The sequence below is a fragment of the Ananas comosus genome, linkage group 1, assembly GCF_001540865.1.
Source record: "Ananas comosus cultivar F153 linkage group 1, ASM154086v1, whole genome shotgun sequence".
In the NCBI taxonomy this organism is placed as follows: Eukaryota; Viridiplantae; Streptophyta; class Magnoliopsida; order Poales; family Bromeliaceae; genus Ananas; species Ananas comosus.
This window is the reverse complement of record NC_033621.1, coordinates 7,894,556-7,920,601: the sequence shown is the minus strand read 5'-3', so window position 1 is coordinate 7,920,601 and position 26,046 is coordinate 7,894,556. Positions and strand designations below refer to the sequence as shown.

Here is a 26,046-nt window from a genome sequence, read left to right as displayed (position 1 = left end):
CCGCTTCGCACGACCGTCGATAGGTGCCCAAGAGCAGCCGCCTCCCATTGGCGCCAGTGCCAACTGGGACCTTACTGAGTGAAGTCGATCTTGCGAGAAAATTGTCGGCGCTCACTGGACGGTTCGATAGGATCAGAGATGCTGAGCAGCAGACTGTCTCAAGCGGCCAGCCGCGACCGCCCCTGACGCCTTATCGGTTCCGCCCCGGTCCTGTTGCCCGAGGTGTAGGTTGCCGTTTCGTTCCATGCTGGCGCGCAACCCACAGTGGATAATTCCGGCCGGCAATTTCGCGTTCTCCACGCACTGCGTTAGTGGCCTCGAGGAACGGAGCGTGACGTGCTATGTAACGCTCTAGCGAGGTTCACCGAAGTTTCGCCCTCTCTACTTTCGACGCTGAGAGGTGGGATCCACTCGGTGTCTGGCTAGACGCTATCGAGAACTACTGTTTGATGACATCGTTCACACTTGGAGAAATCAAGGTAACTTGGCCGGCGCATTTTCGAGAAGCGGTCCAGGACTGTGGAAGGAGAGTCAACGCCGACGCCCGATCCCGGACTCCCACCCGAATGATGTGGCGTCGGAGTTCCGTCAAGCTATGTCGCCGAGGACTTCCCGACAGGTAAATAATAGATCGGAAAAGAATTTTCCAACGCTCAAGCAAGGCCAACCTGCACAATTCGGCGAGTACACGGAGTTACTCCATTCTTCTGAGTTGGTCCCGACCGCTGCGCATGACAGACAAGTACCGGGGCGGATTGCTAATTGTCCGATGGCTCGGCCCGAGTGTTCAATTGAGGCAGTTCTTTAATCCACACTTGCGGAGTCAATAATCGCGCTCTTAATGGGTCAGACGGGAACTGCTTGCGACGTGAGACGGTGACGCTCGACAAGACAAAGGCAAAAAAGAATACAAGGCGGTTTCGTTGTGCCAGTAAGCTCCAGAGGCTCGCGCGAAGTATTCATCTCACAGCCCAAGGGTCGGGGTGCTGAGCGGGTGGTATCTTGTCGCGGTACCAGCCCGGGCTGTGTGATCATCGAACGTATGGAATGCTCCATCAAGTTGGGCAATAGCGGACACTCAGATCCGACTGTCCACGGGAGGACTTCGCTACCGCTATGTCGACTGCATCGGCCCGGCGTTCCAGCTCGCTATGGCGCGCCCCGTCCGCAGCATCTACTCCGGCGAGCGGCGCCGGCGCGCGAAGCCAACCAGAGCCCATACACATCTGCCGAGTCGGCGAGATTATGGCCGCCATGTCAAGCATTGAGAGCCCTTCTGATGGCCCCGCGAGCGCATAATTGTGGCAGGTAATAATTTGGTTAAAGAGTCATCAGCTAAGACCCTATTTATACAGGCGCATCCATTCATTCTCTAGTCGATTCAATCTTCACAGCGATGAATATGAGTATCCGTCTTGGGAAACACTTTGCATTTAGCCGCGGCCCCCGGCGATCCTTTTTGGTAGAAGCTAATGTTTGGCAGTCCAGTGCAAGTGAAAGACTGGGCTTTATGCCGATCGACTTTTGGTGCTTACAAGAAATTTGAAGAATTCCGATGTCATTGGGCCAGGATGGCTTCCTCGAAGTACTATGTATCGACGATTGCCCGACTCCAGTTATCACATTTCGGGAGCTGGACAGCCCGAGAGAGTGACACTACGAGCTTGAAAGATGCTCGTGTTTCCCGCGTGCTATCGGCGCCCAACGCATAGGAACATGTGAACAGCGTTGCATGGCTATTTGCGCGACCGTTGGGAGATTGACGAGCGGTTCTCAATCCTTGAGGAAGTTGCGGTTGTGCGAGGAGTCCCCGAGTGTTTCCCCGCGGAGTTTACCGGGGGCTACGCCCCGGCGGGACCTGGAAATCGTGTTCATGATTGACCTGGTTCCCGCAGACCCGCGCCGAATTTCTAAGGCACCGTAATCCACTGGCGCCCGGCCGAGACTAAGGGAAGTTGAGAGATCCAATTGAGATCTTTCTCGATAAGAATCAATTAGCCGAGCGCTTCGCCTGGGTGCCCCGGTAATTATTGTGCCAAGAATGGATCTTTTCGACTTGCATGGATTACCGCGAGAGTTGAAACAGGTCCGGTGAAGACAATACGACAAACTCGTATTGACTTCTTGATCTGTTTAGCAGGGGGTCGCTAGTGTGATCAAATTCGGACCTTATGTTCGTCTATCACCAAGTTATAAGATAAGCCGAAGATGTTCAGAAGAAGGAGTTTTCGCAACGCTAGTTATGGACACCACGATCAAACAGTGATGCGTTTGGACCACAATGCCCGGCAGCATTCTCGATATGAACCGAGTGTTCCAGGATGCTTGGAACCGATTGTCGCATTTGTTTGTTCATAGACTGACATTTTTGGTTATTCGCGTAGCGAACGAGGACACTCGGAGCATTGCGTCGGTACTTCAAATTCTCGAACGAGTAATAAGTTGTAGCAAAGCTAAAGAAATGCCGACTTTTTTGGCTCACGAGAAAGGTCGGTTCTGCACTCGTATTTCCCGAGTGTGTGTTTCTGTGACCCGAGGAAAGTGGGCTATGAAGAGTTGGCCGGCACCGACGAATTTCCGAGTCCCGTAGTTTTGTGGCCAATGCCCGTATATCTACGTTTGTGAGGGGTTCTGAAAGATTGGACTCCACTTACCAGTTTGACGCAAAAAGACACCCAATTTGTTCTGCAGGCGACGACTGTGTACCGGAGCTTTAAAGAGTGAAGCAAGGCTAACTTCGAACTCGCGGTACTCGCCTACCGTGCAAGGCAGGACTTACTCGTTCTACAGCGATGCTGTCTTATCATTGGCTGGGGTGTTGTCTGATGTAGCGGAGGATTAATCGCTTAATGCATCCGTCAACATTAAGAGCTACGAAAGAATAACCACCATTCACAATTTAGAGTTTGCCGGCGCTGATCTTTGCCTTAAGCTTTGGAGACATTATTTTATAGGTTCATTGCGAAGGATCTACACCGACCATAAAGCTTGACAGTATCCTAATACACATAGAAAAGCTCAATAGCGTTAAGCGCCGTATTGAGCTACTGAAATTAATACTGTTGATATCCATACACCCGCCGGGAAGCTAAAGTGGTCGGATGCGCGAGTAGAAGAACGGCGAAGAACCTGCTCTCGAATTTACCCAACAAAACACACCTAGGTTATATGGAGCGATTGAATCTTGAATGGGTCTTCTCCGAGGTCCCCTACTCAGTTGATGCACTCGGTTGTCCACGCCTTGTTGAGAGGATCAAAATATTGGCAACCTGCGATCCAGAACTCCAAACAGTTTGCGAAACACTCGGGAAAGTTCAGGCGGCGATGCAATGTAGAGCGCGGATGTAAACATCATTTCGAACCAGTAGGTGTTAAACCTGCTATGTGATCTTCGCACAGCTTTATACTGCAGTAGTCGCATTGGCCCCGGTATGCTGCGCACTCTTCGCCGCGCGCGCACCAATATGTACCAAGTCCTAAAAATGCACTACGTGCCCGACTAAAGCCCGCACATCCGGACCGCTCTTGTGGCAAAGTGCCTAACAATCGCCAACACCTGAATGCCGAGCACGTTTGCCAGCGGAAAGTCCAAAGTTACCACTGCCCCCCGTTGAAAAGGAGGATACATATCGATACTATCGTGTCCGCCTACCCCGCTCAAAGGGCGCCACATACAATTTGGTTAATTGTGCAACCGATTGACGAAAGTCTGCTCACTGTCTTACTCGATCCATACCACGTGTCGGGTGAACAAGTACGCCAATGGTATACCTTGACAGATAGTGAACTGCATCGGGTGCCTGAAATCGATCGTAGTCGGATCAGTGAACCCCTCGGTTCACTTTCGCACTGCGAAAGCCTGCAGGTAACCCTTGCACATCGGACAGCGGCTCACTTAAGCACCGCAAAATTTCCCCCATCGCAGACCGACTGACAAACAGAAGAGAACTATTCAAACTCTGGAGGATATGCTACGAGCGTGTGTCATTGACTATAAAGGAAGTTGGTGTGACCACCTACCGATGGCCGAGTTCGCCTACAATAATAGTTATCATGCTAGTGTGGAGATGGCACCGTTTGAGGCCCTCTATGGACGGATATGTCGATCTCCTATACATTTGAGCGATGTAGGTGAGCGTGCGGAGTTCGGCCCAGATGTGTTGCGAGAAGCGGAAGAGAAAGTCCGCCTAGCTCGCAAAAGATTGCTTACGGCGCAGTCGAGACAGCAAAGCTATGCGGATAGACGCCGGCGAGATTTAGAGTTCGCGGTGGGTGACCGCGTGTTCTTGAAGGTTTCGCCGATGCGAGGAGTGAAACGATTTGGGGTGCGAGGGAAGTTGAGTCCTCGTTATATTGGCCCCTACGAGATCTTGGAGCGAATTGGGACGGTGGCGTATCGACTTGCATTGCCCCCGAAGCTTGCGAGTGTGCACAATGTGTTCCACGTCTCCAACCTCCGCAAGTATATTCACGACCCCGAGCATGCGATGCTATATGAGCCGCCGGAACTTCAAGATGATTTGAGTTATGAAGAGTTTCCGGTAGAGATTTTGGCTCGAGAGGTGCGTAAGCTAAGGAATCGAGAAATTCCCTATGTTAAAGTCCGGTGGTGCAATCACGATGATCGCGAAGCCACTTGGGAACTCGAGGATCAGATGAAAGCGAATCATCCTCACTTGTTTGAGGATTGAGGTAAGAGTTTAAGTTTGATTTACGAGTTAGTTGTTTCGAGGACGAAACTCCTTTTAAGGGGTGGAGAATGTAAGATATCGAAATTCGACGACGTTGGCTAACTTTGGGCCAAATGGGCCAAAGTGGGCGATTAAACGATTTGGACAAGTTCCATTCGGCGTTCCGACTAATTTGGAAGAGCAAAAATGAGTTCTAAAGGTGTTGGAATGGGTTGGACATCGATCGGCGCGAAGTGGAGCCGAAACAAAGTTAAAACAGCATTATGGAGCTGCTGTACTGGTACAAGGGTGATGGCTGTACCGGTACAACCATCGCAGCCAGACTGCGTAGCTCTCGGGTTTGAAGGCTCCAGGCGCTGTACCGGTACAAGGGGCTTGTACCGGTACAGACCCGACGAAACCGAGAACCCGAGCTCTCGGGTTGCGCTCTGTTTTGCTGTCACCCAGGCCTTGTACCGGAACAAGGTCCCGTGTACCGGTACAAGGGCGCACGAACAGCAGGATCAGTTTGGAAAATTTGAAAATATAGGGGCTTTTCGGGATTTTGTTACAATAGAGGCCTTTTAGCCCTCTCTCTCAGCCATTCCCTCTCACTCACTCAGCCTCTCTCTCCCTCTCATAGCTCTCTCTCTCTCTCTAACCGAAAGAAGAAGGAGAAGAAGAAAGAAGGAGAGAAAAAAAGAGAAGAAGAAGGAGAAAAGAAGGAGAAGATCAAGGAGAAGGCGAAGAAGCTCTCTTCCCTCCTCATTCTTGGCTTAGGGCTTGCTTTGGAGCAAACCCTAGAGGTAAGCCTCAACCCCTTTCATGGTATCTTGGGTTTTTATGAAGTTTGGTTGGTTTTGATGGTTCAAATGGAACCTAATGAACTTAGAGGACATGGATTTAGCTCACAATGAAGGTAGAAACCATTGTTTCTCATGGGTGCTAAACCTAAGGCTTGATTTTGGAGATTTTTTTGCAAATATTAGGGTTTGATCTCTTTTGAGGGGTTAGAAACCTAATTCTTATGCTTATAAACGCGTAGGCGAAGACAGTTCGTCGATACGAGAATCGAGCGCGAAGATATCGCCATTTGAAGTGCTAAAGGGTTAAATCTAACCCAACGAAAATTAAGCGGCGACAAGACTAGCACGAGAGCGCGTCTCGGAGTGTTTTCGGCATCACCTATGGTTGGGGAGTGCTATCCCGAAGTCATCGGGCTACTTATTATGTCTAAGTTTAAATATGACCAAGTTGCATATTGTGCATGTTCTTGTAGGGTTAAAGGTTAATTATATTGCTCCAAATTGCATGCTAGTAGCTATAGATATGGTTGATTGTATGATTTATAAACTAGTATGCATGAGATTAAATGATAGAGTTTAATGATGAAATTTAACCCTATATGAGATGATTAGAACTTATAATGTTAAAGAGCTAACATTGTTGATGAGTCTAAATGACGAGTGGCATCTAGTTAGAAAACTATGATTGAGTGGCACATGTTTGATGTTTACTTGAGGTGATCATATTAGTAGTAGTTTAGACATCGTATGACATTGGTAGCAAGAACTGTTCGATCTATGCTAAAGTATACCCTCAAAGGGTTGTTTTTGCTCTGAGTTGATGCATGCTCACTATTAGCCTGTCTGCGCTTGGGGCGCTCTCCATCAAAGTTGTTGGTCGCTTCCGGAAGTTGCGTCACTAGAGTAGGCAGCTGCTTGCCTCTCGATAGCCTTGTTATCCCAGTGTACTCGGGAATAGTCCAGCTAGGCATCCTCGGAGGTCGATATGTGAGGCCTTGGCTTGTAAAACCTTGCGTTCACTTGGGAAATTGCGTTACCAAGTGAGTCTTACCCAGATTGCATGTATAGCTACCATTCATCTGTTCATTATCAGCTTATTTGCTTTCCTCCGTAGGCATTGTTGCTATATGCTTACATATGATAGTTGTTGTACGATGTTTATAGTAGTATGCTACCCTAACTATTTATTGATTCATACATCATGACTTCCAGATTGAGCATAGCTTGATATAGTATGTTTTAATACCTGCTTATCAGTTCAGTTTACTTATACATATTGCATATATATATATTCTCTCGTAATGGCTGCTTAAGACCTAAGTGGGTAGATCGCGGAGTCGGCGGCCGAACCCACTGGGAACATATTCGTATGTTCTCACACCTGCGTTACAGTGTACTCTAGCTCGAGCGCCGCCCGACTGAGCGCGGGAGGATCTGCTGGCAAGCGGACTTAGTCCCTTCTAGCAGTTGTGATAGTTGTTTTATCTTTCCTATTGCAATTAACGCCAGCCCTGTATTTTGCTTTAATACTTTTGAGAGTTAGATGTTGTATAGGGTGAGCGTTTGGAGAGATATGATGTTTGTATTTTAGATTTTGGTTAGAAGCAAGTTGTATTAAAATGATTAAGTTTAAATGATATCGAAAAGAGGTTAAACGTTTTGAATGATGTCGTCAATAGTGGTGTTGTCTCGTCTTTGAATACTGGTATAATGCTTACCTTGATCGCTTTGCTCTTGTTGTTAATAGTGCACGTTTGTGCTCGTCGGATTATATGTTGTTTTGATTGTGTAATGAAATCAAGTGTATTCCTGGGGACTTGTTGTAAACAATCTCGTTGTTGCCTGAGCTAGGAGGGGCAGGGAGACTTGCCTCGATGGCGGTCACGCCGCCGCGCCTCGAATCGACCAAATTGGTACCTGTTTCGGTATGCGGTCGTGGGGGCGTGACAGTACCGGTACAACATTGATGCTGTACCGGCACAAAATGCCCAGATTTCATATTTTGCATCTTTTTCCATTCTATTTCGCACCGATCAATGCAAAAACCTCTTTAACTCTTTTAAACTCACTTTTAATCCTTCCAATCTTGTTGGAATACTAATTGGAACTTGTCCAACTATTTCTCTCGGATACTTTAACCAATTTGGCTAAAGTCCAAAAATATCTACCGAGGTTTCAATATATTACAACATAAACCCAGTACACAACACTGAATTAAACTACATAAACTTGTAGAGGTTCGTCTATTTAACATCAAGAAGGCTCTAGCTAGCCGCTGACCTCTCGCCAGGAACCCTAGCCTTTCCCGTTGTGGAAGGTTCTGCATAAAAACAACCAACAAAAGGGCGTGAGAACTATTAAACAATAGTTCCTAGTGGTTAAGCCGCCGAGAGTGGCGAAGTACACCACTAGGTCAACTGAGGCATGAGTAAACAACAATAAGTAAACAAAGTAAATGTAACAAGTAAATGAAGTAATTCAACTATAGCATGCCTCACAAGATATGTTTCCTAACATGTCTTAGATAATAATCCATCATAATAAATTCTATATTTCATGCTATATGCAAGATGTCANACAACAATAAGTAAACAAAGTAAATGTAACAAGTAAATGAAGTAATTCAACTATAGCATGCCTCACAAGATATGTTTCCTAACATGTCTTAGATAATAATCCATCATAATAAATTCTATATTTCATGCTATATGCAAGATGTCATCATGTAGCTATTTTTCGATACTAACAAAAGTGTAAACATTCAGGTACGGTCACTATATTTCTGACAAACAGGGATGTCAACCTCCTAGTATGTTCATTACTAGGTATAATCAGCTAATGACATAAAGTATCTCTACTACTATGTACATCTAAGGTTAAAGTTATTTTTATTAACCCAATTAATAAGAAACTTACACATGGTAAAGTCCCAGCCGTGCCGTGCCTAGCTTAATGGCCTTGTGGAAGTTAACACTACCTACAGCAATTCACTTCAGCTCAATTTCGTACATAAGCGAGCAATCTGTCGCTAGGCCAACTCCGGAGTGCCGGCTTGTGGAGCGCGACCCTCACAAGCACGTGCTAATGAGCACATTGGCATACAAGCATAATCCATAGCATAGGTATCACAAGTGTTAGGAAGTGAATTCTCAAAATACGAAAGTTGAACTTCGATTAGAATCGACTGACTGTCGATTGGGTATGCTTTGGTAAGGCCGAGAGCATCAAAGAGGTTAAAAGTGCATTGAGGATGGCCTCCGAGACCAAGCTGGAGAAGTTCTGCACAACTGCAGTTTTTGTGCTCTCGGCGACCGGTCCCTCAGCCGGAGGACCGGTCCCGTACGTGTAGAAATGGGCAGAGCCCTCTGCCCGCAAGATTTGCTCTCGGGGACCGGTCTCTCAGCCAAGGATCGGTCCTCCGGGGTCCGGTCTCTCAAACAAGGACCGGTTCCCGTAAGCGTAGGATTTTGGTCTGTAGTGTCCTGCGAGAGATTTGCTATCGGGGACCGGTCCCTCTGGGAGAGACCGGTCCCCGTGTGCATGTGGAGGGAATAGCAGCCTGCTGCCTGTGGAGCATTACTCTCGGGGACCAGTCCCTGGCTGGAGAGACCGGTCCCCGTACCCGAAATCTGCCCAGTCTAAGCAGTGTGAGTGAAGCAGAGTTAAGAGGCTTGGGTGCAATTGTTGCATTAGTGAGGGGTGTAGGAGGGATTGCACTCTCTCTCCCTCATTTCTCACCCAAATACACACTCTCTCTCTCTCTCTCTCTCTAAGCTCTCTCTCTCTCTCTTGAAGTGGAGAAGAAGGAAAGAAAGAAGACGAAGGAGAAGCAAGCATAGGAGGAGATTATCTCCATCTTCTTCTCTTCCTCTCACCATTGGAGCTAGCTTAGAGGTAAGCTTCTAGACCCAACAATGGTAGAAATCTAGGGTTTGGATTTCTTGCTCTAGAAGTGGTTTGATTAGTACTCTAGCATGCTTAATAGGTGTTTAATGCATGATTCTAGAGTTTTGTTGGAGTATTTTGCTATAATGCAAACCTAGGGCTCCAAGTTGGGGTTTTTGTAAACCTAAGGGTTTGATCTCGATTGACCCTCTGTTAACCTAATTGCTAGGTATACGAACGCGTTGGCGAAGTCGGTTCGGCGATTCGTCGAGCCTACGTGAAGATATTGGAGAAACAGAGGATTTAGCTTTGTTTCCGCCTGGAGGGCCGAGACGACGTCCAAAAATTATGAAAATAGGTCCCGAGCACCGTAGCACATAACCGAAGACCTATAATTTCCGGAACTGCGAGGCGATGCACGGTTGTTGAGCATTGGCGAAATCGGGCCAAACCGGGTGCCAAGTGCTGCGGGAGGTCGATTGCAAGTATCGACAAGCAATCAGAGAGCGGATTGAGGTGGGTTGTGCTCACTGAAGCGACTAGGTCACCGTTATGTCTAAGAGAAATGTGAATTCATGTTGATGCATATAAATGCTAGATAATTGTATGATGGCATGATGCTAAGAGAAGCATAATAACATAATGACTATTAAAGAATGCATGATAAGCATGTTATAAAAATGCTAGATTATGAATGCATGATTGCATGTTAGTATATATGCATAGTGGAATAAATGCTAGTTACATGTTAGCATTGTGAGATTATGTTAGATAAGATGCATGTTAGCTTTGTAAACTCGATGTGGACAATTAAGATCTCAAGTAGATCGAGTGGCATTAACCTAGTGTTAGTAAACATAGGTTGGACATAAACCTAGGGTGGTGAACCTAGGGTGGATATGTGTGGCATCAAACCTAGTGTTATGAACATAGGTTGACAATGAACCTAGTGTTAGTAAACATAGGTTTACATCGAACCTAGTGTTAAAGAACATAGGTTGTGGATTAAACCTAGAGTTAAAATAAACCTAGGTTATGTGATAGAGGTATTGAACCTAGAGTCAGTTGGACCTAGGGTGGAAAGGACATCGGACCTAGATAGGTCGATGCTATAGGGTTTGAGACCAACCCTTGGGCTATGTGAAGTAGGTTCTGGAATCCCTAGTGATGTGGCCACAAAAGAAGCGGTGGAAACTTGTAACAGGATACAAGAGATGGCAAGCGAAACGTAACTGCAGATATGTGTGGTTCTCCTCGCCTGGCAGTGATTTAACGGGTATGTGTGGTTTTCCTCGCCTGGGATGCCATGAGAATAAGCTCGAAACGGGTATGTGTGGTTCTCCTCACCCATTTAGCTTATTGGATGATGCCGCCTGGATTGACTTGAACCATTGCTTGGTAAAGGCGATGCGTGCGGCGCCAGATGGCTAAGTCATGACTTGAGTCATTGTTGGGTGAGATGCGATGAGTTCGCCGCCAGATGGCTAAGTTATGAATTGAGTCATTGTTGGAGAGATGCGATGCGTTCGCCACGAGATGGCAAGTCAAGAGGTGCCGAAGGTTGTGACGGTAGCTAGGTTGAGGTGCAGCCAATGTGCGGACTATCCGCGGACGATTGACTCGAAGCCGAGTCGGGTGGATAGCTTGATTAAGGTAGTGGAAACCTTAAAGGCTAGTGATAATGGCAAGATCTAAGGCGGTGGAGACCTTAGATGCTAGTTGAACTTGAGTTGAGAACCTAAGGTAGTAGAAACCTTAGAATTGAATAATATGAGCTAAAAATAACAAAATTGAATGTAGTATCAATGGAACTACTAGCTGAACTGCATAGTTGTATAGTTGCATATATTCATATTGTATATTGTGAGGCATGTTATTTGTTAGTTGCATATTATATGATGATATACATACATTTGTAGATGTTTTTGGACTAACATGATTGCAGTGCCTCCTTGGACCTATTGGACGAGCTTTTTCCCTGAGTGGCCGTACCCACTGGGAACCATGGAGTTGGTTCTCACCCCACATTGTTTTGGGGTGTTACAAGTTTTCACGTGAGCGGCGCGGCGGTGCGAGGCAAGGGCGTAGCTCCATAGATAGCGCCCTATCCCCGAGATCAGAGATAGCGGTACCCCGAGTCGGCATAGCCTAGGGGTAGAGGGAAAGGAAAGAACAAAATGTATCAAACTTGTAATATTAAATGTAATAACTTAGATTGTGTTTTGGAAATAATAAGTAATTGTGATGTAAAAAGCATGTTTGTGAATGCTTGTAATAATTAGTCGTTTTATGTTTTGATACTTCCTTATGCAATCTTTGATTGAAATGTGTTTCTGGTTGGAATCTCATGCATTGTATCGATTGCGACGCCTAGGACGTATAGGGAAAACTCTGTCCGTTCGGCGGTCTGTCGGCGTGCACGAACCAGACCAAATAGGCGGGGCACGGGGCGTAATAGATAAGATGGTATCAGAGCATAAAGTAGAAAATGGGAATGATTTAGCTGGACCTAGGAGACCCTAGAATAGTAAACCATAGGAGAATAAGACTCGTGAGAGACGAGGACTTGTGACTATTGGCGAAAGGTTAATTGATTGGGTCAAGAGTGGTAAACCTCTAAGATGGATATTAGAGGTAGACTCGAGGTGTGGCTCATTCTCAACTGAGGGTGTTCGTGTTGGGTGCACACAATATGAAGCAGAGTGATGAAAATAGACGCCTTTGCATGACTTTCGCCCGATTTTAGTCGATGTTAATTGTTTCGTACTTGACCTAGAAGGTTGAGAATTAATCGAGTTGTCCTGTTTCAGGAAACGATGGCACCGCACAGGTGATCTTCATCTAGATCTGCACAGGAGGGGACAAGTGGTGTCCCTAAGCAAACCGACGCGAGCGGAGACTTGGAGCTAAACAGGTGGTGCCACAAAGTCCTCCTCCCGAGGCACGACTACGGGCGCCGCACGTGAAGATCCGGGTGCGAGTGACGGTGCCCTCGGTGCGACGTCCCCAACAGGTGCAGGTAGCGAAGGAACCGGAGCCTCCCTAGAAGCCGCCTGCTGTAGAAGAAGGTCCTCGAGCCGCTTCATCCGCGCCTCCTGTCGGCGCGCCGCATCAGCCTGCTACTGAGCCGTTGCTGTTTGCTGTGCAACCAAGTCGGTGAGGGCCGCAAGTTGGCCCCTCAACTCACGGACCTCGCTGGATCCGGAGGTAGCGGAGGTCTCGACCTCCTCAAGGTGTGCCGCATTATCCACTCCGGCAGATTGAGAGCGTGTCATCGGCATCTCGCTACAACATTATAAAAGTGCAAGTTAGTAAAACCCACACTATCGAATCCCCGCTCAAGAAGATAATACCCAAATCATGCGAAAGTAAGGAAGTGTTCTTCACTACTAACTCCCAATGTTAACAGATTAATTTGGTATCAAAGCAAAGTACAACTAGATTCTACAAAGAGGAGTAAGCAAAAGGCTAAAATCCACTAAAAGTAAACCATAAGTAGTACATCCGAAATCCAAAGTACAAAAGCTAAAAGTAATACATAGGTTGTCTCTATACATGGATACAAAACCTCTCTCTCTCACAACAACAAACAATAAGAGAGAAAACCACCTAAGCAAAGTGTAAATCCTTTCTATCTAGCTACGCGACCCCTTTGTCGCGATCCCAAGCCTCCACCGGTGTTGAAGGCTCTGAAAGAAAACTATAAAACAGAGGGCGTGAGAACTATTAAATAATAGTTTCCAGTGGGCAATTACTGACTTCAGTGCAATGCGCCCCTAGGCCCGAAAACCAAGCAGGTAAGTCAGAATAAATAAGCAATATGAATGACAAGTATTTAAACATGAATACTTACTAAACCATGATATCTCTACTTGGCATTAATTTGCATAAGTAATAAAACTACTGTAACATGAATGTACATGAGTATGACCAACATAATGTCCACAAGCTAAATAGTAAAATGTCAATGTTTACTGTTTTAGTAAATGTCCACTCGGTATACTAAGTCACCAATGTTCCAATCCTGTAGGACCTACCCGTGGGTAGTCCGGCCTGCGCTGTGCCTAATGGCCCCGTGGGAGTCAACATCCCCACTGTAGTAATGAGCCTCCCCCACGGCTTTCCATTTCGGCGCCCAATCCCGCACGGGCAAGCATGTGTCGCGATGGCTATCTCTGGAGTGCCGGCTTGTGGGAAGCGACCCTCACAAGCATGTGCGAATAAGCACAATGGCAAGCAAGCGTAAAAGTCCGTCTCAAGTCTAAAGTCATCATGTCTAAAACATGGAATATATATAGCAAGTGTCTCAATGACCTATGACTATGTCATCATGTCTAAAACATGAAATATAGTCGATGTCCAAATGGCCTGTCACTATGTCTCTATGTTACAGTTTCACAGTTTACTAAGTCGGTGCCCATTTATGGCACTTTTGTTCACTTTGTCCAAACATGAGTTAGGAGTTCAAGAGTACACAATTCTAGTTCTTTTCATCATATGAGATATTTTTCCAACTTGCAATATAGAATACTTTTCACATGCATGCCTAATACACATATAGCTCTACTATATAGAGTTGAATTTTCACGATACATAACACATACATTTTAAGTATTCTAAAATTCATAAAAATTCTATCTAGCATGAATATGCATGCATTTCAATGAAACAACAACTTTTAACCACTTAGGAGAAGATTTTTCTTGTTCCAATGAAACCAAACCCACCGTGACTTCTCGAAACCCTTCGTTTGCGCCGACGAAGGTGCCCACTACTCTCCTAATACCCTAAAGGTAACAAAAGGAGGGATATACGAACGTTACGAACAATCATTTGCTCAATCATTAAGCAACACAAGGAAAGGTGAAGGAAACTCACCGAATGCGAAGAAACCTCTCACGATCTCCAAAAGTGAGTTAGAGGCCTTCTAATCCAACCTAAACAAAGGTTCTAATAAGAACAAATTGGGCTCCAAAACCCTCAAATCCAAAATCCCCATTACTTACCCTAATATGCTCAATTTAGGGTTTCATTTAGTAAAAGCTACTAAAACATGAATCAAGAAGTAGATTAGGCTTACTAACCTCTCTAAAGCCCCACACAAAGCTTGCAAGTAAGCTAGGGTTGAAGTTCTTTCTTTCCTCAAGCTCCAATCCTTACTTTAGTGATCTCTTCAAGGAGGTACCCCAACCAAAAGCAAAGAGGAGTAAAGGGAGGATATCAAAATAAGACAAAACACAAGAAAAAAAGGAAAGGAAAACAAGAGAGGAGCTCTTACCTCTCTTCTCTACAGATCAGGGCTCAAAGAAGCCTCTAAGGGCTGTGGGGGTATTAATAGCTATGTTACAATTGCAAAAACACCCCTCAACTCACGCAGTCTGGATTCTGCATTGTGTATCGGTACACAGGAAAGTGTACCGGTACAAAACCCTGTGCGCGCAAACCCGAGGCTCGGGTTGGCAGAAAAACCTATCTGTATCGGTACAACCATCAAGTTATCACCGGTACACTTTCTATACCGGTACAACCATCAAGGTGTACCGGTACACAACCCCTCAAAATGCAATCCGAGAGCAGCCTAAGTCCATCATTTTGGCGACCTTAGCGCTACTTAAAGTACTACAATTCTCGGGATACGAGCCATAGGTCGGAACACTGTCAACGACCCTCCAGAATAACTGGAAAAACTCGGAACACTGATCAAACACTCGAACCTCGGAATTTGCAAAGGTCCAGTGTGTTACAGTTTTAGTACCATATCTAATTCTATCACCAGGGCAGTATTCCCCAAATTCATATCAATAGATGCTGCTAAATGTTAATACTCAAAACTTCATAAATTCCAATACCGCCATTTCTGCAGTTCCAATACTTTTAGTACCACTCATAAAATAAATCATCATCATCCCGTCAACAAGAAATTTTCCTCACGTACTCCAATCCGAATTCTAATTAATTCCTTTGCAAACCTAAACTGAAGGTTTGCTTTCGATGAATTAATTCATAACATTAGTCACTTGATACTTGTAATACACTGGACGTCCGCAAATTACAGAGTTCAAGTGTGTGGAGGAATGAAGTGTGGAACTATTCTACATGTTCTAATGACTTGGAGAAGTTTTTGACCAAGTTAGAGAGTGATTGGAGGGTTAAAAGTGAGAAATTGCATCAAACAGGCGAAATCAGCCTTTTTCTGCTTGCTGTACCGGTACAGCCATTACCTTGTACCGGTACAGACTGGCAGAAATCTGGCAGCAAGGCTAATTTGGTCATTTCACATCTTGATCTCATCCATATGAAGCCAGCACGACTTCTGGAGCTCAGTGGAAGTTACTGAGGCTCAGAGCACCCTTCTTCTTCATTCCTTTCTCTCTCTCTAGGGTTTTTTTCTCTCTCCACATAGGAATCAGAGATTTAGCCCGTTTTCGTCGCCTCGCTCGTTCTTCACTGTCGGCGCAGAGCCTCCGTGGACGTGTGAGAGAGTGTTTTGGAAGGCTCCTTGCTGTCCTGAACCAGCAGGGTGCTGGTTGGAAGCTTGAGAAGGTAATCGACTCACTTTTGCCGTTATCGACGTTCTATTCGTCGATTTGAGTAGTGATTTCGGTTTTTTGCTTCTTGCTGTGCTAGGCTGAGGTTTCAGCAATTAAAGATGAATTAATTAACGGTGAATTAATCGCCTTAGACCAGGGATATGCTCCCTTGATGTTTGATAGAGATAATTTAGCTAACTATGAAGCTAGTTTGAACCTATATGAAGCTTAATCGCGTAACTAATGCAGCTTGGATATGATTTCGCCACCGCAGGTTTTCGGACCATCTAGAGCTAATTTGGTGACCTTGGGGATTGATTTAGAGGGTGTTCTAACCTGAGGTAAGCAGGAATTTCCATTCTAAAACTGATTTCGCAAGAATTCGGCTAGATTCACTAGTATACATGCGCGTTGACGTCGTTTAATGATTGTTCCCAACGCGAGTGCAATCGACCCTTGGATCACTTTCAGCTGATTAGTGAGAGCTTCTGGAGGCTTAATTTGAGGTATTAAGCTGGCCCAAAACGGGGAATTACCTTACTACCTTGTACTAAGTGCGAATTGTGCCGAGTTCGGACATTCCGACTGTAGTAATGATGCCACTGTCGTGCTTTGTTTTTCAGCAGAATTGAGACCTTGGGGAGCTGATTTTGGGACTTCCTTTGAACTGATTGGAGCATTAGTACGAGGTGGGTTTGACCTAACCAGAGCAAGTGAAACTCCCCTATGTTCTATATGTATTATAGAAATGGTCTTATTGTGTGCTTATGTGATTGATAAAGGGCTTGAAATTCGTCATCATAATGTTGAACATATTCGAAATGAAATCTCTATGACGTAGAGAACACTCATGCCTAAAGTATTTATCCTCATTTTGACTAGTATATTTCTAGAAAGAAGGGAACAATAACATTCTGTTGACTTTATTGATTAGAGAGTAGAAAACAATGATATGCCTGGTGACTATAGTGATAGTACCATGATAAGTGCCTGATAGTGGAAAGCTGTTAATGCCAGTTGTAAAGTAGCATTACTTTCACATGTTTATTAATCTAGTGGATACTAGTTGTTGTCACTATTCATTATATTGAAATGCTGATATGATAGTAAGCTAAAACATGATAATTGAGACATGTTGGACTATGAATTATGCTTGCTTGCCATCGTGCTCATTCGTACACGCTTGTGAGGGTCGCTCCCTACAAGCCGGCACTCCGGAGTTGGCCTACGCGACAGTTGCTCACCCGTGCGGTATTGGGTGCCGAAGTGGATTGCCGTGGGGAGTGTATACTACCACGGGACCATTAGGCGCGGCGCAAGCCGGACTACCTTGTGTAGGTCCTGATGATTGAAAGGAAATTCTAAAGGAAATGAAAGTACTAAATGACATTTGACAGTAATGAATGCTTACCAGTTATCGTGTACAGTAGTTACTTACACATTCGAGCTTATTATCAAGGGTCACCCATTCGGCGGTCGGAGCCGCTTAATGTGGTGATCCGAGTACTACATGATTTACTTCCATTTCGTCATTAAACGTACTCTACATTGTTTGTTCATTCGTTAACCTATGTCATTAAGATGTCGTTACTTAGTTGACCTAGTTATTTCGAATAGTTGATGCCATTCGTACTTAAATTTGTATTTACNGGCGGCTTACCCACTGGGAACTATTGTTTATAGTTCTCACGCCCTTTTGGTGGTTGTTTTTACAGAGCTATCTACAGGAGAGGCTAGGGATCGTGGCAAGGGAGTCGCGTCTAGCTAGACTTTGCTAGGAGCGTGCTAGTAGATCACCTTGCTGCTCGGGCTATGACCGAGGGTGATGTCCATTGTATAGAGTGACTACCATTGTACAGATATTTTTGTGTACCCTGTGTTATATATGAGTTGTAGATCCAGATGTTATAGTTCATACTACTTCTCCTTTTGCTGAGATTTTGGATTGTATACTCTTTGTTCATTTATTGATAGTATATCGACTTGTACATTGCTCTGATATCAAGATAGGACTCTCTTTGTTTTACTTCCTATCGACTTGCTTTCTTCGTAGATGCCTTATATACTGCAGGTGTATGGCGGGTCTGTGCACGTGCCGGATATGCTTCCGCTGGTACCCGGGCGTGACAATACTTCAAGTATAACCAATTGAATATACTTATCTTTAATACTATCCTGATAGTATGATGCTCAAAGTATCCGTCGTTACCGAGTCTAATTTAAGCGATAGAGGGGAATCAATTATACTTCATCAGTATGGTCTCTATCGTTATCATTTTACATACAATTCCATAATCAATGAAGGTTCAATCGAAGCTTCCCGTTTAACTGTAATTAGAGCATCACTATGTACTTTCATAACATACGGGGCTCATCTGGATATGGCTATCAGCCAAAATGTCAATCCCAAAAGCTTGTTTCATGTAGCTTGTTCCAAAAAATCTAATTCCATTATGCATGAATCAAAAGAGAAGAAGAAAGAAATAAGTAACTCGGTAATTTCTTTCTCAAATATTCCAAGATACTCAATCGGATTAGGAGAGTTTCAACTCAATCCCATTAATCCGTCTGCTCAGTCATCCATCACATGCCCTACAAGGTTCACTGAATAACACCCTTCATGACATTCCATAGCAAAGAATGCTATAAGGCTCCTCACAGTCATTAACTACCAGCACCAATCAACAAGTCTCTAAAACTGGTGGAGTACTCAAAACTTAGGTGGCATCACAATGATTTGGTGATGTCCCTAGCTCAACATCCAAAAATCCGTTTAAGGCATATCCTTAAACTCTAACACGACCTGACGATACTCAGATTGCAACTCAATCTATTGAGTACACTTAATCCTTAAAGCTGATCGAAAGATCAACCAATCTCAATATAATCCAAATACTTAATCGTGTTTCCAATTGAGGTCACGATAGTCGACACATAGTCGAGCAACTCATTCAACCTCACAACAAGTGAGATTGCTTCACCACAAGGCGAAACACTAGGCACAAGAGCCTTTCTACCAATCGAGCCCACAATTTGTGACTCGATCGGGAGTACAACAACAACTTCTCTAAAAGATATCCTTATTTCTGAGGATTCTCAATCATACTAAGTTATCAGCCAATTAGGCTCCAATTCTCCAATATATACTTGATTTAGGTAAGATGACAATTTTCATAATCAGCGAAATTAAACTTTCAAAATGCATTATTTCATGCTCAACTCCCAAAGTGAATCAATTCAGTTGGCACAATCCACGGTACCGAGTACCTCACAAGCTAGACTTCATACCCAAAACTATTCTATCACAAGTAATGCCACTCAATTTGTTGGCACACACAAAACTTTCCCAGCAAGCAGGGTGTCAAACAGACCATCCTGCTACTCCAATCATTCTATATCTATCAAGAAAAAGAATCAATGTTGCACAACTCGGTGAACAGCCGATCAAAGATGCAACTAAATCAATTATCACAAACATAATCAAATTACCATAACATGCTGCCTGCAGTAATCATTTCCGTCGCCACATCTTATTCTAGCCAATTCGTAGGCATGTATCCATTTGGTGCCTCTCACGACACAGTCAGTGCAAATGCTTTCTTTAATATATTATTCCATGGACACTTTGATCGAAAATGGCCCTCCTGACCACATAGAAAACACTTTCCTCTCTGCTGAGGGCACTTTGGGGGTACATGCGGACGTTCACAAATCACTCATCGCCGTGGCGGTCGACGACTCGACATTCTTCGTCCAGCAAAAGAACCACATCCTCGAAGTCAATTCTTCTTTACTTTCTTGATGATTCCCTAACGTACAACTGCTGACTCTTAGGGGTCTCCTTTGTCATCTTAGTAACCTCTACACCTTTTCTCACCGTTAAGGTGCGATCTAAAACCTCATGAAATCTCTTGAAGTCTGCCGTCTGCTGAATCAACAGGTTTTCCAACCGTCTGATTTTCTCATCCTGTCGGCGCAAAGCCTCTGCTTAAAGTAGCGCCACATTAGACTGTCGCTCCACCACTCCAACTAAAGTAGCCAACTACTCCTTTAATTCCCGAACCTCACCAGAGTGGGAGGGTGCAAGTTTCTCCGGCTCGATCGCCTCGGCCGCCATAGAGTACATCTTTGACATCGCAAGCTGCAACAAACGAAACAAACACAGGTTAAAACAACCTATGCTAACGTAGCCCCATTCATAAATATAAAATCCCAATTATGCGAAAGTAATGAAGTGACCTCCCACTACTCCCTGATATCACGTTGTCCGCCGCCAACGTGATCTTGCAAGAATATAGAGGTTATTCACTTCGATGCAACTCCAACACTTTTGGAGTTATAAATATAACCCAATCATAATACTTTCACCCAAAATAGTCGCAAAAGACCCCGTCTCTCACGCTCCTAATCTGATCGTCCAACCGGCCTAAGGTTTGCTAGGTCCACTAAGACTCAACCCTAGGCTCTGATACCACTAGAATCTGTCACGCCCTGGACTTCAGCGGAAGCTCACCAGTCACGTGCACAGACCCACCGTATACACCACGACCTCAAGTGTATACTAGGCGTTTACAATTAACATAGCAAAAGTATAATATTTTAACTGGTAATCAGAGCAAAACTTAAAAGTTCATAAACTTATGGAACACATAACCTTATTACAACAAATAGGAACAAAGTACACTCTACATAAACCAAGTACACAACACCGAATTAAACTACATAAACTTGTAGAGGTTTGTCTATTTAACATCGAGAAGGCTCTAACTAGCCGCTGACCCCTCGCCAGGAACCCTAGCCTTTCCTGCTGTGGAAGACTCTGTATAAAAACAACAAACAAAAGGGCGTAAGAGCTATTAAACAATAGTTCTCAGTGGGTAAGCCGCCGAGAGTGGCGAAGTACACCACTAGGTCAACTGAGGCATGAGTAAACAACAATAAGTAAACAAAGTAAATGTAACAAGTAAATGAAGTAATTCAACTATAGCATGCCTCACAAGATATGTTTCCTAACATGTCTTAGATACTAATCCATCATAATAAGTTCTATATTTCATGCTATATGCAAGATGTCATCATGTAGTTATTTTTCGATACTAGCAAAAGTGTAAACATTCAGGTACGGTCACTATATTTCCGACCAACAGGGATGTCAACCTCCTAGTATGTTCATTACTAGGTATAATCAGCTAATGACATAAAGTACCTCTACTACTATGTTCATCTAAGGTTAAAATCACTTTTATTAACCAAATTAACAAGAGACTTACACATGGTAAAGTCCCAGCTGCGCCGTGCCTAATGGCCCTGTGGAAGTTAACACTACCCACCGCAATCCACTTCGGCGCTCAATTTCGTACATAAGCGAGCAATCTGTCGCTAGGCCAACTCCGGAGTGCCGGCTTATGGGGCGCGACCCTCACAAGCACGTGCGAATGAGCACATTGGCATGCAAGCATAATCCATAGCATAGGTATCACAAGTTCATCATGTCTCTAACATGGAATCTCAACTCAACACAAGGTCGACTCTCAACACTAAGTCATAATTCACTATCAACTACTTGGTGACATATTTCTACCAATAGATAGTATGACTTTAACAAATACATGCTTTACATCATATTGATGTTTCTAATGGACTATACTCGCAGTCTCACATATAATTCTCTCACTACTCCCTATTCATAAGGAAAGGAGTTTACTAAAGTCATACTCAATGACTCATTCTAGTGTTCATATAACTCATGGCACATATTCTATGGTTCTGCAACCATCTCCCCTACCTGGAGTAAACAAATATTATGCAAGTACTTTTACTTGATTATACGAGTATAACATCATATTCAATTCTAGTCATTTAACTAGATCATATTCATTAGTATCACAATCATGTTATGTCATAATGCTAAATTCCAGTTACTTAACTAGATCATAGACCAGAACACGAAGTTCATGCTAGTTCTATCATATGACTACCATGAATAGCTTGTTTACACAAGTATACACAATCTCAGATAGAGGATTCTACACAAGATCTCTAAACAGTTCACTTCATAATACAAAGATATAACCATATTATATGCCATATGCATAGCAAATCTATCATCATGTCTAAAACACGGAATAGCATACTTTAACTTGAAAGTTAAGTAACATAATCGTTCTCCACTTAGTTGTTAAACTACACTAAGTGTTCCATTCATAATTTGCCTTGATTCTCTATTGAATGATACAATGTCTTACTTGTCTACACAAGTTTAACTAATATCTTGAACACATACTAACTGAGCAAGCGATCTATGTAGGTTAAACAATTTCATAATCCTTTCTCTACTACACAGAGGTCCCATTATGTCCAACATAGTATGCATATTGATGTATGCCCAATTCACTCAAACAAACATGTATTCACATGAATATGCAATAATTCCGATTCTAAAATGTCAAAGAAGACATAGAGGGAATTCACCCATTTCGGTAAGGTCAAACCCACCTAATTGCTGTCGACTCTTGTCGATCCCACGAGCGAAGATATTCCTTAGCTTCCAAGTACCTTAACAAGTATACTAATCAAGTTAGAAGTTGAACTTCAACATTTTCTAGAAATTTCATATAGGCATCCAATCTAGGTAGAATCGTACCAAGTTTAGAATCCACACTTGAACTTTACTTCATATCAGGTTGAAGCACATCAGAAAATCAGCCTTTAAGAATCACTAATACTCAGCTCAAGGTGATTCAAAGCCCCCAAGCACCCTAACAAATATTCCAAAATCAGCTAAAAGCTTAATCCATATCTCTATCTCCAAAGTGCGCAAAAACTACACATAGTCATTCAATTTAGGTAAAATTCTCACATAATATAGAACCAAGGTTAATTCCACTTTACTTTAGGTTAGAATACACCGAATCTAACCCTTAATAACCACCAAAATCTCATCCAAAAAGGTTCCACACCAGCTGTGAACTTGCTGCGAACAATCACCAAAAACAGTATTAATACACTTATTAGCTCACCCAAATAAAGAAGAAAGTTGGTAGTTTATGTCACGCCCCGAGCCCGCCTCTTTGGTCGGATTCGGGCACGCCAACAGACCGCCGAACGGACAGGGTTTCCTCTGTACCGCGGACAGAGTCTCCCCTGTACGTTCAAGGCGTCGCAATCAATACAATGTACGAAGTTCCAACCAGGAACACATTTCAAGNCGCATGATTTCGGTATTGGTTAGTTGAGCGGGGTTGCGATAGCGTGGATTTTATTAACTTACGCTTTTATAATGTTGTAGTGATAATACCGATTACACGATCTAAGTCTGTTGGAGCGGACAACGCGGCAACTTTTGAGGAAGTAGAGACATCCGCTACCTCCAGATCCGGCAAGGTTCATGAGTTGAGGAGCCAGCTTGCGGCCCTCACCGATTTAGTTACCCAGCAGGCGGCGGCGGCTGAGCAGCAGGCAGATGCGGCGCACTGGTAGGAGGCATGGATGAAGCACCTGGAGGATCTTCTACTGCAGCAGGCGGCTGCCAGGGAGGTTCAGGTCCCTACACCACTCGCGCCGGTGGAGGTTGTTGCGCCTAGGGCGTCGTCCCCTGCACTCGACACTTTACGGACGACACTCGCGGTTGCACCTCGGGAAGAGGCTATTGCGGCACAGCCAGCTCAGGTGCCGTTGGCAGAGGCAGTTTTTCCCGTGATGGTTGAGGAAGCGGAGCGCGATCGACTTATGGAGAAGCTGTTTAGGGATACCTTTGTTGAGGAGCGGGACTGTCACGCCCCGAGCCCGCCTCTTTGGTCGGATTCGGGCACGCCAACAGACCGCCGAACGGACAGGGTTTCCCCTGTACCGCGGACAGAGTCTCCCCTGTACGTTCAAGGCGTCCCAATCAACACAATGTACGAAGTTCCAACCAGGAACACATTTCAACCAAAGATTGCATAAGGAAGTATCAAAAACATAAATCTACTTGCTATTACAAGCATTCATCTCACATACTACATTTTACATTCCACATTACATTCTTTTACATTGATCCTCAACTTCCAATTATACAATCAAGTTCTTAACATGCTTATTACAACATTGTTCTTACAATTATCACATTTTTGGTTCTTTGCATTTTATACCCCTAAGAAGCCGACTCAGGGTGCTGCTATCTGGTCTCAGTGGTAGGGCGCTAACTACGGAGCTACGCCCTTTCCTCGCGCCGCCGCGCCGCTCGCGTGTGAACCTGTAACACCCCGAAACAACGTGGGGTGAGAACTAACTCCATAGTTCCCAGTGGGTACGGCCAACCAAGGGAAGAGCTCGACCATCAGGTCAAAGGATGCAAACAACATGTTAGTCCAATAGATAGATATGAAATCATAAATCATGCAACTAACATTACCATGCTTTTGCCTCACAACATGCAATATGCAAATTATGCTACTCATATAGTAGATTAATTGTTTCTACACTTTATTCTTATCCATTCTTTACTTTTACTCATTCTTTACTTTTACTCATTCTTTACTTTACTAGCTATTCTTTAGCATTAACCTTTCTTTATTCTTTATTACTTGTCATTCTTTAGCATTAGCCTTTCCTTATTCTTGATTCTTTATTCTTTATTCTTTACGCTTTATTCATTATTCTTTATGCTTTACTAAGGGTACTCACACCTTAGCAATATTATGCACATCAGCCTTTCCTTCCTAAGGTTACTTTCCCTTAGCAACTATGCCATCCGACTCGGTCTTGAGTCAATCAACTGCGGATAGTCCGCGCTCTGTCCGGCTCAAGGTGAAGGAACTCACACATGCACCTCAGCCCTCAATCACAAACCACATCGCCCAACGGGTCGCCCAGAGCTGCGTACACCCGTGGTCAGGGATCCCCCGGTGGGAGAGGAACATGCCGCATACACCCGCAGCCGAGATCCCCGATAGGGAGAGGAACATGCCACATGCACCCTAGCGCTCATTGTTCTTGCTCATTGACAAGCCTCGAAGTTCTTTCGGTGGGAGAGGAACATGCCACATGCACCCGCGGCCAAGAACTATCGAGCTTGTATGCTGCACTAGCAGCCGCTGCACTAGCAGCCGCTGCACTAGCAGCAGGGATTCCGGAATCCACTTTACATTACTCAAGGGTTGGTCTCACCCTATGTTATCGACCTAACTAGGTCCAAGCCTTTACTCAACCTATGTTAATACATTAGGTTCAACGTCATTCATCTTCTTAGCCTAGGGTTCACTGACGCTAGGCCGTCAATATTCTAATCACCTAGGTTCATTCGACTCTAGGTTCCATATCATTACTCACAACCTAGTTTACTTGACTCTAGTTCAATCCATTCATATTTCTTATTTTCCTAGTTCCACACCTAGGAATTATACTTGACATGCCACTCGTGAATAACCTATGTTCAATGACACTAGGTTCATTATTACTCTTGTTTAACCTATGTCCTTGACACTAGGTTCAATGCCACGATCTATAGGTCATTTATGTCAACTTACACACATCCTTTACTTAGCATTCTCATACTTATCATTAAGCATGGCATTCTACTTTATGTCATTTAACTATATCTACACATTATGTCAATACACATTCTTTTAACATTTCTATCATGCATCCATTTCTAAGCATAGCACTAGCTCATGTAACTTAGCATTTAACTCATGCATTTATCTAACATATGTCTTACATATTCAATTAGCATTTAGCTCTGCATTCATTAAGCATACTTACATGCATACATTTCTTAGCATCTTTATCATGGCATTATATACATTTATTACATCATTATGGTGCATTCTTACTTACATTCTATATGCATTCTTACTTAACATTCTTATCATGCATCAATAGTGAAACACACTACACTTTGGCATGAAGGCGACCTAGTCGCTTCGTAAGCACACCCACCTTTTAACGCTTTCAGTTGCTTGTCGTCACTTGCAATCGACTCCCGCGGCATCCGTGACCCGTTCGGCTCGAACTCTTGCGCGACCACCGAACGTCACCAATCAGCGATCCGTCTGTTCGGGAGTTTATTCCCCGACAATCCGCTATGCTCTCCGATCCCATTTCAATGATTTTTGGAGGCTATCCCCGCGTTCTGGCGGCTATCGTGTACCAAAACATATTGGTTCCGTCCAATAA

At 44.2% G+C, this 26,046-nt stretch overlaps 2 long non-coding RNA genes across 3 annotated transcripts; one reads left to right on the top strand and one right to left on the bottom strand.

Moving 5' to 3' along the window:
- Positions 16,245 to 17,641, top strand: LOC109719754. 2 transcript variants are annotated; one of them, XR_002218768.1, is made up of 3 exons: positions 16,245 to 16,397; positions 16,518 to 16,580; positions 17,607 to 17,641. It is a non-coding gene; the product is annotated as an uncharacterized LOC109719754 (long non-coding RNA). The 2 variants fall into 2 exon arrangements; XR_002218767.1 differs by having other exon boundaries at positions 16,515 to 16,580.
- Positions 19,454 to 22,635, bottom strand: LOC109719763. The gene is made up of 3 exons (XR_002218770.1): positions 22,535 to 22,635; positions 22,387 to 22,446; positions 19,454 to 20,032 (listed from the first exon to the last, which is right to left on the bottom strand). It is a non-coding gene; the product is annotated as an uncharacterized LOC109719763 (long non-coding RNA).